Below are 15,638 nucleotides of genomic sequence, written 5' to 3' on the forward strand. Positions count from 1 at the left end.
GGAAAAATTAGGAAACCTATGACTCGTGCCAAGGCTGTTTATCATAACCAAAGTTGTCTTGGTTTGAAACCTTATGTATGAGAGGGGAAGGTCATTAATTGAGCACCAAGCTCACCTGATCAAAAGATTAGTCTTTACTAACCATGATATGAATTTTATTTATTTTATATGTTCATGTTCCAATTATTAATAATCCTATTTACTATGTGAAGCAAACAACTATAGATTATATCATTCATTTTGGAACAATTTGACTTTATGTATTTGGAAAGAGTTTTCAAGATGTTTAACTCAGAGAAATTGAGTCAAACATGAAATTCAACATCATTCCAAATTAAGCGGCACAACCTCCATCCACTGACATTGATAGAGTTGTATCAAATAAGCAACTAGCCACATGGTAAAATGCTAAACATAGTAAAGAAAACACACACGAGCCGGATGCTAAAGTATAAAAACATGCATTTTTACTGACATCTCACGAACAGCTACAAAACAAAGTTAGCAAAATATGCATGATCTTATATACAAAATCCAGATGCAATTCACACATGAAATGCAACTAAAGATTTGGCTTCTAAGATATGACATGGGAATCATCTCAAAAACATGAGGCAGCATACATAATCACATAGGAATTGATTCAATCCACAAATGCAAACTTAGTCGAATCAAGATGCATAAAACATGGATGCAAAGCATGGATATAATAAATAAATAAATAAATAAAACATGATGCTTATGCACAAATAAGGAAAGCGAGTAAGAGAACGAGATAGAAAAAAATGGGACATGAAATTATTACAACACTTTTAAATATTACAAACCCAAATAAAATGAGGAGAGGAGAAAACACATATGACGGAAAAAAATATAAAAATCCTCACAACTCTCAAATTAAAATTAAAAAAAAAACAGAAAGAAAATGAAGTCTTCATAATCCTTGGAGATCACCAAAAACATGTTTAGTTCGCCGCTGGAAAGACTGCTCGGTTTTGTCTCAAGGTCACGAGCGCGGTAGGCTAAGGAAAAGGGGCTGGCCAGCCAAGGAGGCAAGACGGACAGCCAAGAAAATTAGCCAACAGGCCGAAATGTAGGCCGGCCGGCCAACTAGGCTAGGCCAAGACTCTTTTTTGTTTAAAAAACCAAAGATAGAACAAACAAAGGATATGGGACCTGTGGGAGCCGAATATCCGTACATGCAGGAAAGTCGAATATCATCTAAAGAAAATCAGGATATATATTATATTCGGCTCCGTCCTGGATGATCCCGAAGCTGAATAGATTAATCAACCATAGAACCAGTTGAACAAAAAGCTGAGTGGGAATTGGCATACGGCAGAAGGGCTGAATGAGCAATCATGCAAGGGATTAAGAGTGGTCCCAAAAGCGAATATCAATAGAGGAACATCAACCAAAGAGAGGTATGTGAGAACAAACCCAAGAAACTTAAGACACAAGCAAACGAGAGACATATACTAACTTGTCCGTCAGAGTGCTAATTTCGACACACCCGACTGGAGTATTAATCCTTTTTTCAAGTGGCAATCAGAGGATTAAGAACGTCCTTCAAGATCCAAGAGTATTTCCAAACCACTTCTCCACAATTGGCGCCGTTTGTGGGAATACTTAAGTACATCCATGGCGGGCATAACAGAAGATCCTCTGATAATCACTGGCAAAACTACGCCAACAGACATGCTTGGACCGGAGAACATTGCCGCACGACGGACCTTAAATTTTAACTCAATAGCTCAGATCAGACCCTCAACTTTAGTGCATAAGACAATGCAAACAATTATGGATCAAGCAAAGCAAAATGAGTAGCAGCTGGAGAACATGATGGCTGAGAATGAGCGCCTGTGCCAGGATTTGGCCTTGGAGGTGGCAAAATCGTACCAGGCTGCATACCAAGACCGGGGTTGATCTTTTGGAAAGAAGGATGGTCGACGATGTCGACTTTGGAAACGGGATAATTACAGTGATTCTAGCTCATCATTCCTGGAGCCCAGAAACAAAAGACGCGTTGAGGTATGCAGCTCATCTAAAGGAAGTTCATATGTACGGCATAAACGAGGGAGAAACGATGATTCAGATGAGTAAGATAAACACAACCCTTTCGTGCGATGAATTGCAAGGGTTGTGCTACCCAAAAAGTTTAAGGCACCATCGTTCACCCTTTACGACAGAAAATCGGACCCCACTGATCACATTCATCATTATAAGCAAGCGATGATGCTCCATACTAATGACGAAGCCTCATGTGTTGAATATTTCCAAGTAGTCTGGGACCACTGGCCGTGAGGTGGTACTGTAAATTGGAGTCGGCATCGATTAAGAGCTTCCACCAACTCCAAAAATCATTCAGGGTGAGATTCATCACTAATGAGGTCCAGCCGAAGCAAGCCGATTCTCTCTAGGCCATGCAAATTAAACCGGGAGAAACTCTTCGTGAATATTTAGCCCGCTATTGGGAGTGCTTTAATCTGGTAGATGATGCTTGCAATGACACCATGGCCATCACCGCCTTTAAAATGGGATTGTATCCTGATAATCCCCTCCGCAGTTCATTAACCAGATGATACCCCAAAACCGTCTGGGCGTTAATGAAGAAGGTCGAAGAATTCTGCAAAGTAGAAGACGATGCGCTGCAGGTCAAAGCCGGACGTAAAGCCGATGAGACGGCCACATCGGGAATTGTACAGCCGATTAGCATCGTGCCATCAAGAAGCCCCGAGCGATGGAATCAAGCTAAACGAGACAAAAGGCGTGACTCGCGCCGATCAAATGACCAATGTTCGCAACGAGCTAATGAACAGTATCAAGTGGATAGCAGGGGCACAAGGCACTTAGGTAAGAAATACACGGAGCTAACAGAGCTGATCAGTAAGATTACGTCGAAAATTCAACACCTTCCGTTCTTCAAGTGGCCGCTCAAGATGACGAGACCTCCTGATGCAAGAAGACAGGATAAATGATACGAGCATCATAAAGACCACGGTTATGACACCAATAGTTGTTATGCATTAAAGGATCACCTGGAAGAATTGGTGCAAGGCGGCCGTCTTATGCAACACGTCCGAAAGAATAATTCAACAAATACAGTAGCTCTACCGCCGGAGTCACCTCCTCTTGGTGTAATTCATATGATATATAGCTTGCCAGCGTCATCCGAGGTGCATACAATTCAGTTGCAGTCTAGCCCCCATTGCCCAATGACACTGGAGAAACGGCCCCATGACACTAGAAGGATTAGTTTCAATGATCGTGACTTAGTTGGAGTAACTCACCCCCACACCAATCCCCTCGTCATCAAGCTACGCATAAACAGATTCACGATTGAGCGTGTTCTCATTGACCAGGGCAGCACTTCAGAAATAATGTATTACAAAACTTTCATCAAACTTGGCCTCACCGATTCAGACTTGTCTCCGGTTGATTACCCGTTATTCGGCTTCAATGCTAACCCAGAGTATACTTTGGGCAAAATCACACTACTAGTACGGGCCAGCACCAGATCAGTAGATGTAGAATTTCTGGTTGTCAAGCTTCCCTCGCCGTATAATCTCATCATGGGTAGAACTTGGTTATGTACAATGCAAGCCATGCCAAGCACCTACCATCAACTACTTCGTTTTTCGACTGAGTACCGTATCGAACAAATTCGCGGCTCTCAGAAATCGGCACAGGCATGCTATCTTCTTGCTGGAAAGAGACCAAGGGAGCTGGAAGTACATTCAATTGAGGTACCGAATAGGGAGAGCCTTGAAGACGTTGGGAAGATCCCAAGTGAAAAGGCAACCGAAGCCCTGGATCGGGTCAAAATGGACGGAAGTCCTAACAAGTTCTTCATGATCGGCGCTTCCTTGGATAAAGTTGAAAGGCAGGAGTTGGTATTCTTTTTACTCTGCAATATTAATGTGTTTGCATGGTCCCCATACGAGATGCCAGGAGTGGATCCATCTATGGCCCAACACCGCTTAAACGTTTATCTGAAATGTAAGCCAATTATTCAAAGAAGTCGGCAGTCAGCTGCGGAGCATATTTCGGCTGTTGTTAAAGAAGTAGATTAGTTACTTGACGCCAGGGCGATTCGCGAAGTAACCTATCCTACATGGTTGTCCAATACTGTGGTTGTAAAGAAGAAGAATAGCTCTTGGCGTGCTTGTGTGGATTTCACGGACTTAAACAAAGCTTGTCCCAAGGACTATTTTCCCTTGCCCAGAATAGGCCAACTCATAGACGCAACGACACATCATCAACGCATGAGCTTCTTGGATGCCTACAAGGGCTATCATCAAATTGCCATGCATCTAGAAGATCAAGAAAAGACTGTATTCCTTACCCCAAGAGGAACCTATTGCTACAAGGTCATGCCTTTTGGGCTAAAGAATGCGGGGGCAACTTATCAAAGACTAGGGACTGCCATGTTCAAGGAACAACTCGGCCGTACCATGGAAGTATACATCGACAATATAGTGGTCAAATCCAAAGAAAAGCACTCCCATCTAGCCGATTTGGCGGAGACATTTTGCATCCTTCGAAAGTACAAGATGAAATTGAACGCCTTGAAGTGTGCATTCGGCATTGGATTCGGCAAATTCATTGGCTTCATCGTTAACAACCGCGGAATCGACACCAACCCGAGGCAAATAATGGAAATTCTAGAGCTTGGCTCCCCTCGATCAGTCAAAGAGGTTCAGAAGCTAATGGGAATGGCCGCCGTACTCAACAGGTTTATTAGCCGTTCTACAGATCATTGCCGACAATTCTTTCACACACTTCGATAAGGCAGAGCATTTGAATGGACCTCCGAATGCCAGGCCACCTTGGACGTCCTGAAGTCTTATCTCCGATCAGTACCACTCTTGGCAACACCTATGGCAGGCGATCCCCTCATTTTGTATTTGGCGGTATCCGACCGAGCGGTCGGCGCTGTATTATTAAGGGAAGAACTTGGGGAGCAGCAACTAGTTTACTATGTGAGCAAAGCAACGGTCGATGCCGAAACACGTTACCTTCCATTGGAAAAGCTTATCCTTGCCCTCGTCATGGCTATAAGAAAATTGATGCATTACTTTCAGGGGCATACCATTGGGGTACTAATGAACTATCCCCTCCAGTCAGTGCTCCGCAGCGCGGAAGCATCGGGGCGGGTTTCAAAATGGGCTCTGGAACTTGGCCCGTATGATATCCAGTTTTTACCCAGAACTTCCATAAAGGGGCAAGTGCTCGCCGACTTTGTAGCCGAATTCACAGGATTCCTCGCCGACTTTAAGCTTGATCAAGTGCAAACCAAGGCCAACTGGAGAATGTATGTTGGTGACATTTGGTAGACGTATTGCGACGGGTCATCCAACCAATGTGGCAGTGGGGCTGGCGTAGTAATCATGACCCCCAAAGGGACAATAATCGAACAGGCCGTCAAACTGGGCTTCGATGCATCGAATAACGAGGCCGAATACGAAGCACTGTTAACAGACCTACAGAATGCACTTCACCTCAGTGCGTGGCGTCTGCTTATTTTCTATGACTCAGAGCTAGTAATCAACCAGTTGAAAGGGAAATATGCAGCCAAAAATGACCGCATGGTAGCCTATATGAAAACGGCGAATTCTTTGCTCACGAAATTTGATCACCACGAACTGAATCAAATAACTTGGGATCAAAACACGCATGCGAACACCCTGGCTTGCTTAGCCTCCGCCATCAACACAGAAATTAAGTGGACAATCAAAGTTGTGTTCGTTCCTGAGCCGAGCATTGCCTCTTTAGAATTAGTTCAGATCAACGTTATCGAACCGGGTCCAAGTTGGATGGACCCTATCGCCACATTCCTATCTTCAGAACATCTACTGGTGGATAAGAAAGAAGCACACAAACTGCGAAACAAAGCCCTCCGATACTACTTAGATCCATAGGAGAAGCTCTACAAAAAATCTCTCTCTAGGCTGTACTTAGAATGTGTTCACCCGGATAAAGATGAGGAACTTTTGTCTGAAATACATGAAGGGAGTTGTGGTGCCCATTCGGGTGGATGTTGTAGACGCGCCGCGAGGGCCTCATGCTACAGTTCGGACTCAAATGTCATGGTTCTTATCTGATCTCACAATGTGCAATGTGAGATTGATAAATCACCAAAGAGTCCAAATCCGGCAAATCGTTTTGGAAAACTGATTTTTGTAAAGGAGTGCCAAACATGGACTGCTTTGCCAGATACAGAGTCGCCACCTAAATATTTTATTTTGGGAAAATTTAGGAAACCCTGACTCTTGCCTAAGGCCACGTGTCCGTCATCACCAAAGTTGCCTCGGCTCGGGAACTTGGGTACGATTGGGGAAGGTCATGCAATGAACACTCCCGCTCGCCCGATCAAAGATTGGCCACTACTAAACATGATATCTTGTTTTTGAAAACACATGCGTCCTTATTCCGGTTATTAACCTAGAATTTACTATGTAATGCGCACAACATACAAGTACAAACTAGATCGCCTAATTTGAAATAAAGCATCGCATAGCCGTTTGTTTGAAAATGGTCTGAAGTGCTACTCGCAAGTAGGCTAAGACGTTGATTTGCCACCCTCAAGTGGGCTTAGAAAATATGATTTTGTCACTCTCAAGTGGGCTTAAAACTCGCATTTCAAGGAATTGTTCCAATTCAAGCAATCTAACCTTCACGCACAGGCATTCAAGCAGTTATATCATATAAGCAAATAGTCTCATGGCAAGCATGCTATCATGGCAGTACTCACACTCATGCAAGATGCTAAAGCATAAAAGCTTACCTAGTACTCCGAGCTAAAACAGAGAACTAGTTAGAAATCAATGCATGCTCCTAGTTCATGTTAAGATGGCTAATGCAACACATACAAAATGCAACTAGAAATAGGATCGTCTATTCTAAGATGTCATGTGAAATGTAACTTGGTACATGTATTCAAATAGGAATTGAAATACAATGCAATTAGTATGATGCGTCGAGCCCGGTGTATGCAAGACAGGTGAATGGATGCACGCATGCAAACATAAGTATGCTAATTAAAACATGACCTACAACTAACCATCGTAAGCAGTTAAGTAAAAGGGAGAAAGACGTGGGGTTGGAAGACATTCACACACTCACGCACACTTATTACAAAGTTCTCCCTCTCGACGGAGGGTCCGAAAGAATAATACAAATTACCTAATTAACTAACTCGCAAGCTAATTAATTATAAAACCACTTAGCTAATTAAATGAATCAATTAAGCTACTAAAGCAGTAAAGAGGCCTCGGGAAGAGGGACAAATGCGTACATGCTCGGCTCCGCTGGGAAATCTATCGCCATGCTCATGCTGCCTCTGTTTACACTGCTCTGCATCTCTGAAAACTACACAAGTCTCAAGGATGCTCCTGAACCACTCCCTGAGTGTTGTGGGAGGTCATCGGCCAAGTATAAAGGCCATCGGCCAAGGGGAACTGGTCATCGACCATTTGTGGGGATATCGGCCAACAATGCATTGCCGGCCGGCACTGAAGATGGCCGACCGGCCATCTCTTCCTGCAGAATCCTGTTTTTGCTACAACAGAGGACAGAGAGAGCATGGCAATGCATCTTCAAGGAAATGTTTGCACTACCACTCTCCCTATCATGTTATGAACTCAAGGGAGTATAGTCCTCAACCCTCGGGCCATCAATCACACATTTCAATGCATGATAGCCAAAGAAGCCAAGTGTGCGAATTAATGTGAAATGGATGCATAAAACACATACGAATGCTTCACATTCTATCTTGTTGGATCAAGAATGTCAGCGACCGAGGATTGAGGCACGTTTCGTCACTTCGAGTACAAAACGTCCCTCGCTCCTCATGTTTGGTTTGACACCCCAAACCAAACACAATGCAATGCATGCATGCCAAATACAATGCAATATGCAACCAATGCGATGCAATATGAGCGGGCTAACTCAATGCAATGCAATGCTATCTAAGCATGCAAGGTAAGCTAATGTAACATGAACATGCCGAGTATGCAACAAAGTTATGCAATGCAACTAGCTAAACATCATGTAATATACCAATCATGTAAACATGATATAATGCAAACATGCAAATAATGTAATGCAACATGCGCATGCCTACTCAATGCAACCTAAGCATGCCAAATGCAATAGGACTCAAATATGCACATAGGGCTAAGGTAACAAGCATGTCAAATGTAATGCAACCTAAACCTACAATGCAACAAAATGCAAGCTAGCAAGCATGCAAAATGCAAACTAGGCATATGATGCGATAAGCATGCAACAATTATGCCAGCAACGAGCATGCAACAACATGCAATGCGATAAGCATGCAATCAACACACAAACCACACGATTCATGGACTTATACTGAAAATGGATAGGCCTCAGCCATACCAAAAACAGTGGCCAAAATGATGCGACAAAGGCATGAAATGCACACGCAAACATACATGCTAATGGCCCATTACCTTAAGCATTGTAGAGCAACTTTTAAGGACACTTGAAAGGAGACAAACATGGACATTAGGCAAACATGTTAGGCCCTGAAATCATGCAAGGGATGATGCCAAACCAACCAAACAATGCAATTAAGGCATGCAATAAAACCCAAAACTTAAAACTAGCCAAGGGAATCAAACCAAGGCTACATGAAGCAAACCCCAAAGGGCCAAGGGGACCTAAAATAGTCCCATGGCAGGTCTAAACAAGACCAAAAGTGAGCTCAACACTAGCCAACACAAGCTAGAACACAACGCCAAAAACAAGACGCATGCAAGGCTACCAAAGGGGTGTTGTACTGCACATATCAAAACCAAACATGGCATGACTTAAGCCAATAAAATCAGAGTTATGGCATGTTAGAATGCGACCAAAACACATTGAAATGGCATCCTAGAGGCCTAGGCATGGAGGCATACACAATGGACCATTCATGAGGCATAAAACACAAACCTTTTCAAACATTAAAGGAGTAATAAGTGCAAGTGTTTGAGCATAAAACATGGACTGAAATAACATTATAAGTGATGCCAAACCACTGAAATGATCCAAATAGAGCATGCTAGCGACTCAAACACCTAAGGCTAACAAACTAGATTGCATGGTAGCTATACAAAACAATGTGAGCATGACCAAAACAATGAAAAACAGAGCTCAAGTATGTTAAAACAAGGCTAGAAGCTTCATCAAGTTGAGCCAAAATGTGCAAGCATGATGGTCCACACACAAGATGCATGCTATGCAAACATGCAAGATTACTCTACAAGTATGTGAAGCATGCAAGATGCTATCAAACCAACATGGAATAGAGTTAAGGTAGGTTCTAAAAGTCACTAAAAAGTGCTGAAATGGAACCAAGACATGCTAAACAAACATGCTAACATTGAGAGCCATTAACACAAGCATATAAGACATAAGGAGAGGGGGGTGTCCCTCTCCTATTCAAGACCTCAAAACCACTTCTCCACCACTGAAAATCCTCTAGATTTCAGTAGTGAAAAGGTCAAATGAGATGGTTCCAAAGCTCGAAAATAAAGGCACAAAATAAGTCGAAACAAGGCCTAAGAGGGGGTAGACAACCCCAACCAAAAAGTGACCTTAAACAATCATCTTAAGCATAAAAAAATAGAAATTTTTACAGTTTATAGCTAAGCTTAAAACAATATGCAAGTAGGTTTAAAAGCTTAAGCAAGAAAGGGGTATATAAAGTAGTTTGCTCACCCTTGAAGAACACCTTCCAGAACACCAACTCCAGCAACTTTCTTGGATCAAAAGCAGCTCAAGAACTCTAAGATCAACCTTCTAGTGCCTCAACAACCAAGGATAGTGTAATGCTAGGTGTTTATTTGCAATAGTAAGAACAAAACACACTTTTGAGCTCAAACACACACAAATCTAGAGAGAGAGAGAGATATAGAGAGAGATATATCTAACTTGTATATCAGATTCTTGAACCCCTGGAAAGGGAGAGGAAGCTCTCCTTTTATAGAAAACCAATTTTGCAAAGCTTCTTAGAGAAGCTAAGCAAGGCTGAAATCCCTCCATACACGTGTATGGAGGGGGTAATTGTGCGTGCCAGCTGTGCCAACTAGCACAAAATATCTGCCAAAAGTAGATAGAAAGGGGTCAGCCGGAAAATATGGCCGATTGACCAACAAAGGTGGCCGACCGACCAAATACAGTGCCGATCGGCTAACACTTTTAGCCGGTGGCAAGAAAAAGGGGCCAATGGCTTCATGCCTTGGCCGGTGGGTTGAGGGGATGGCCAACAAGCCACCCTCTTCCATTAGAAGCAAAAAACACAAGTCCTTGGTCCACAACCAAGCACAAAACAAACAAGTTGAGAGATCTTGAGACAAGGCGCGCGGCCGAGACCTCTGGGAACTCAAAATGAACACGAGCATGGATGATCATCGAGTGTTCAAACGATGACGTCCAAGTCTTGAGGACGGTTAAAAATGGGGTGTCTACAGACGTTCTCTAGCCCATCGACCCGTAACGCAAGGGTACTATTGGCCGACTATGTGAACCGATGCCGAATGTTATGTCAAGAAATGTGAGCAATGCCAAAGGTTTTCCCCCTTAACTCATCTGCCTGCCGAGGAGTTAAACTCTATCACTACTCTTTGGCCATTCGCTCAATGAGGGCTTGATATCGTTGGACCATTACCACAGACCCCAGGCAACAAGCGATTCTTAATTGCTGCGACGGATTATTTTACAAAAAGGGTCGAAGCGGAGGCACTTACACATATTCGAGATTCCGACGTTAAGCGTTTTGTATGGAAAAACATCATAATGAGATTCGGCATACCACGAGCGCTTGTTTCAGACAATGGTACCCAGTTTGATTGTGGCGTGTATTGAGAATTGTGCAACAATTATGGTATCCAACCCTACTTTTCCTCGCCTGCTTATCCCCAAAGAAATGGTCAAGCGGAGGCCACCAACAAGGTTATTTTGGACGGCATCAAGAAAAAGTTGGAGAAAGATAAAGGCAGATGGGTCGAAGAATTGCCCAACATGCTGTGGGCTCATCGCACTACTCCAAGGCGATCCACTAGGGAAACATCGTTTGCTTTGTGCTTCAGAACCCAGGCAATCATCCCCCTGGATATCAGCCTTCCAACCTTGAAATTGAAGGTTTTTGACATGGGCCGAAATGAGATGATGTTGGCCTTAGACTTGACTCTGATTGAAGAACGTTGAGACCGTGCCCTTGCTTCCATGGCACGGTACCAACAACAGCTCGCTAAATCGTATAATCAGAGTATTCAGCTACGACGTTATACACTAGGAGAATTGGTTCTCAAGAAAGTGCTTCCAGCTGCTAGGAATCCCCCTGACGAAAAATTGGGTCCGAACTGGGACGGCCCCTATCTGATTGACTAATTGCAGGGATAGGGGCATATCGGCTCAAAGACATGGATGGAAAAAGTTTGCCACGTCCATGGAATTCCACACACTTGCGCAAATTTAATCATTAAGCTAATTTGTACGACACGACAGCTTATTTTGAATTTACGCCGTGTATATCTTTCTTTTTTTAATACAATGTTTTTTCTTTCTTGCCAAGTGAGCTATGGTTTTCAAAAAGCCTCCGAATTCAGAGCCTCGTCCGTTAATGACACGTTTGGGCTGAATAAGCCTCCAAATTCAGAGCGCCCTTCGTGGAAATCACGATTGGCCAACACAGAAAGCCTCTAAATTCAGAGCCCCATCCGTGAATGACACGTTTGGGCCGAATAAGCCCCTGAATTCAGAGCACCCTTCGTGGAAATCACGATTGGCCAACACAAAAAGCCTCCAAATTCGGGGCCCCATCCGTTAATGACACGTTTGGGCCAAAGAAGCCTTCGAATTTGGAGCGCCCGTCGTGAACAACGATTGGCCAACAAAAAAATCCTCTGAATTCGGAGCCCCATCCGTGAATGACACGTTTGGGCTGAATAAGCCTCCAAATTCGGAGCACCCTTCGTGAACCACGATTGGCCAATAAAAAAAGCCTCCGAATTCGGAGCGCCCTTCGTGGAAATCACGATTGGCCAATACAAAAAGCCTCTGAATTCGGAGCCCCATCCGTGAATGACACATTTGGGCTGAATAAGCCTCCGAATGCGGAGCACCCTTCGTGGAAATCACGATTGGCCAGCACAAAAAGCCTCTAAATTTGGAGCCCCATCTGTGAATGACACATTTGGGCTGAATAAGCCTCCGAATTCGAAGCGCCCTTCGTGAACCATGATTGGCCAACACAAAAAGCCTCCGAATTCGGAGTTCCCTTCGTTGAAATCACGATTGGCAAACACAAAAGCCCTCTGAATTCGGAGCCCCATCCGTGAATGACACGTTTGGGCAGAATAAGCCTTCGAATTTGGAGTGCCCTTCATGGAAATCATGATTGGCGAACACAAAAAGTCTCTGAATTCAGAGCCACATTCGTGAATGACACGTTTGGGCCGAATAAGCCTTCAAATTTGAAGCGCCCCTCGTGAACCACGATTGGCCAACACAAAAGCCCTCCGAATTTGGAGCCCCATCCGTGAATGACACATTTAGGCCGAATAAGCCTTTGAATTCTGAGCGCCCTTCATGGAAATCATGATTGGCTAACACAAAAAGCCTCTGAATTTGGAGCCCCATGTGTGAACGACACGTTTGGGCCAAATAAACCTCTGAATTCGGAGCTCCTTTCGTGGATATTGCGGTTGACAAGCGCTAACGCGATTGAAGTAAAGTAGTAGATGGTCATAACCTAATTTACAAGCATTGACTGAAAAAACATATAGACATTCAAAATAAAATGTTTTATTAAATAGATCGTGAGTACATGCTTTACCTAAAAATGGAACAATGTACATAGAAACTATTCGGCTCCATCATCGTCATCAGTCTTCTCGGCCTCGAAAGCGTCAAACGGAAAAGTATAACTTTGATACAAAGGTGACGCCGGATCAATGCCCGCGGCTTGGAGAGCCTTGATCCATCCATGCTTAAATCTGTGATTTTCGCGTCGATAGACTTCCTCGGCTAGTTTTTCCTTCATCTTCTCTATTCCAATTTTTCGACCATCATGGGAGCCTTTTTCATAGGACCTGGTCTTCGTAGCTTCAATAGCGAACATACTTGCTGTTTCTCGGTCGGCAATCGCGTTATCCAAAATTCACCGGTTTACTCGTTCCGCGACAATCGGATTCACTTGATTCGCCGACTGAGTCTCAGAGGTGTTAGCTTTCTTCAACTCACTTTTGGCCTTCTCCGCACTGGCTTCCAAGCTCCGAATGTGAGCGTCCTTTTGGTCTATTTTTCTTCGCGTGACATGAAGATGCATGCCGATTTCAAAGCAGGTATACAAACCCTTTACTGCTCCATGGACGCCCTCTTGAAAAACTTCATAATCAGCCAGGCCAGCCATGGACTGTTGAACTTCTGATGGAAAAATCTGTCGAGCGAACTTGACTGCTACATTTGGGTCGCGGATAATCAAATCTGCCTTCGTCATAGGTTTCTTCCCAACGAAGACCAAAAAATTCAACGGGCGCGGTGTCCCACTAGTTTCTCCTCTCGAACGAGGGGAGTTACCTCGTTTTTGTTTTTCCTTCTTGGGTGACCTACTTTGACGACGTGGGGAATGACGCCTCTCATGCTCCCCCGACGTCTTACTTCCCATCCGTGTGGGCTCGCCACCTCAATTCATCTTTGCATCCAGTTCCGCCAGTGTCTTGTCCTTCCCTCTGCTGTTGAAGAATAGTCTTCTTGTCATCCACAGCCATCCACATTGCTTTTTTCCTTTCCCAATTTGTTGGAATTCAACGCAACAATGGAACCTCCTTGCACGCAGCCCACAACCCATTTATTCATTACGGGTGCAGCACTCCTGAGGCAATCTCATTGATGTTTTGCGCATCGATATTCGGTATTCCAATTCATGCATTAGCTGGAGCATGGGCAGATTCGTTAATCTAATCGACCAAATTTCAAAGCCTTGCGCCGATAAGTTGACGTGCCCCAGCTAACCCATGAACTAGTTCATGCATTAGTTGAGGCAAGGACAGATTCATTAATCTAATCAGCTAAATTTCAAAGCCTTGCGCCGATAAGTTGATGTGACCCAGCCAACCCATGAACCACCGATATTCGGCATTCCAGTTCATGCATTAGTTGGGGCAGGGGCAGATTCGTTAATCTAATTGGCTAAATTTCAAAGCCTTGCACCGATAAGTTGACGTGCCCCAGCCAACCCATTAACCGCTGATATTCATCGTTCCAGTTCATGCATTAGTTAGGGTAAGGGCAGATTCATTAATCTAATCGGCTAAATTTCAAAGCCTTGCGCCGATAAGCTGACGTGCCCCAGCCAACCCATGAACCACCGATATTCGGCGTTCTAGTTCATGCATTAGCTGGGGCAAGGGCAGATTCGTTAATCTAATCGGCTAAATTTCAAAGCCTTGCGCTGATAAGTTGACATGCCCCAGCCAACCATGAATCACCGATATTCGGCATTCCAGTTCATGCATTAGTTGAGGCAAGGGCAGATTCGTGAATCTAATCGACTAAATTTCAAGGCTTTGCGCCGCTAAGTTGTTCCCCAGCCAGTCCATGAACCACCTATATTTCGACGGTCCAGTCAATTCATTAGCTGGGGCAAAGGCAGACTCCTTAATTTATTCGGCTAAATCATAAAGATACACAGTTATTTTATCGGATGTTTAATTTAGACATCTCGTGATCTTACATCCTACTAAATTGTTAACTAGCACATGCAGCAAATAGAAAGGCAAAGGAAATTTTCATTAATAAATTGAGTACATACAGTAGTCATTTTACACATGGAAATTACCCTGCAATTAACTTCTAACCAATGTAAATAAACAAAAATCTACTAACAAAAATTTACAAAAACTATGCACGGAAGATGCCTAACAAAAATCAAAATATCACCCTAGTCAATCTTCAGGGTCAGACTCTAGTAGCTCAACGTCCACCTGCTCGTATGGAATCGCTTGTGCCAATGTCACTTTAGCGGTAATGAGGGCTTTGAGCCAGCCGTGTTTGAAACCCCGATTCTCGAACTTGGTTACTTCCTCCACGTCGTTCTCCAAGGTGGCGTCCTTCCAAGCTTGGAACGCTTTGGAAATCTCAAAGTCGGCTATTTCCTTTACCTTCTTCGATTCTTCCAAATCGGTTTCCAATTTGGCAATCACCTCCATGGCTAACTTGAGTGCGTCTTCGCTCGCGTTTGCCCTCTCTTTAGTGGCCAACCTGAGTTGGTCAGAACTGTTCGCCTTTTTTGCCTCGGCGTCGGCTCTCGAACGTTCTTCCGCTGCTTTCGCTGCCTCGGACTCAGCTCTTAGAGAGGCCTCCATGGCCTTGCTCTTTTCGTTTTCAACTTCGGCTTTAAGAAAGCCATCTGTTCAATAGCATCATGTTGACGGTGGCCAATCTCGGCTATCCTGCTCGCCGTCTACAAAATAAGGAATTAGAGTTAAAAAATAAAAAAAAAACTATAGGCGGAAGACTGCAGATAAGGCTCAAGTCATGTACCAATATGGCCGATTGAGCGGCTAATGTTATTGACAGCAAATCTGGCTCCGCCTGAAAAGCTGCTCTGTCAACCGGTAGGGAAA

This window comes from Camellia sinensis, chromosome 13 (assembly GCF_055761805.1).
Source record: "Camellia sinensis isolate YWXY chromosome 13, ASM5576180v1, whole genome shotgun sequence".
Classification (NCBI taxonomy): domain Eukaryota; kingdom Viridiplantae; phylum Streptophyta; class Magnoliopsida; order Ericales; family Theaceae; genus Camellia; species Camellia sinensis.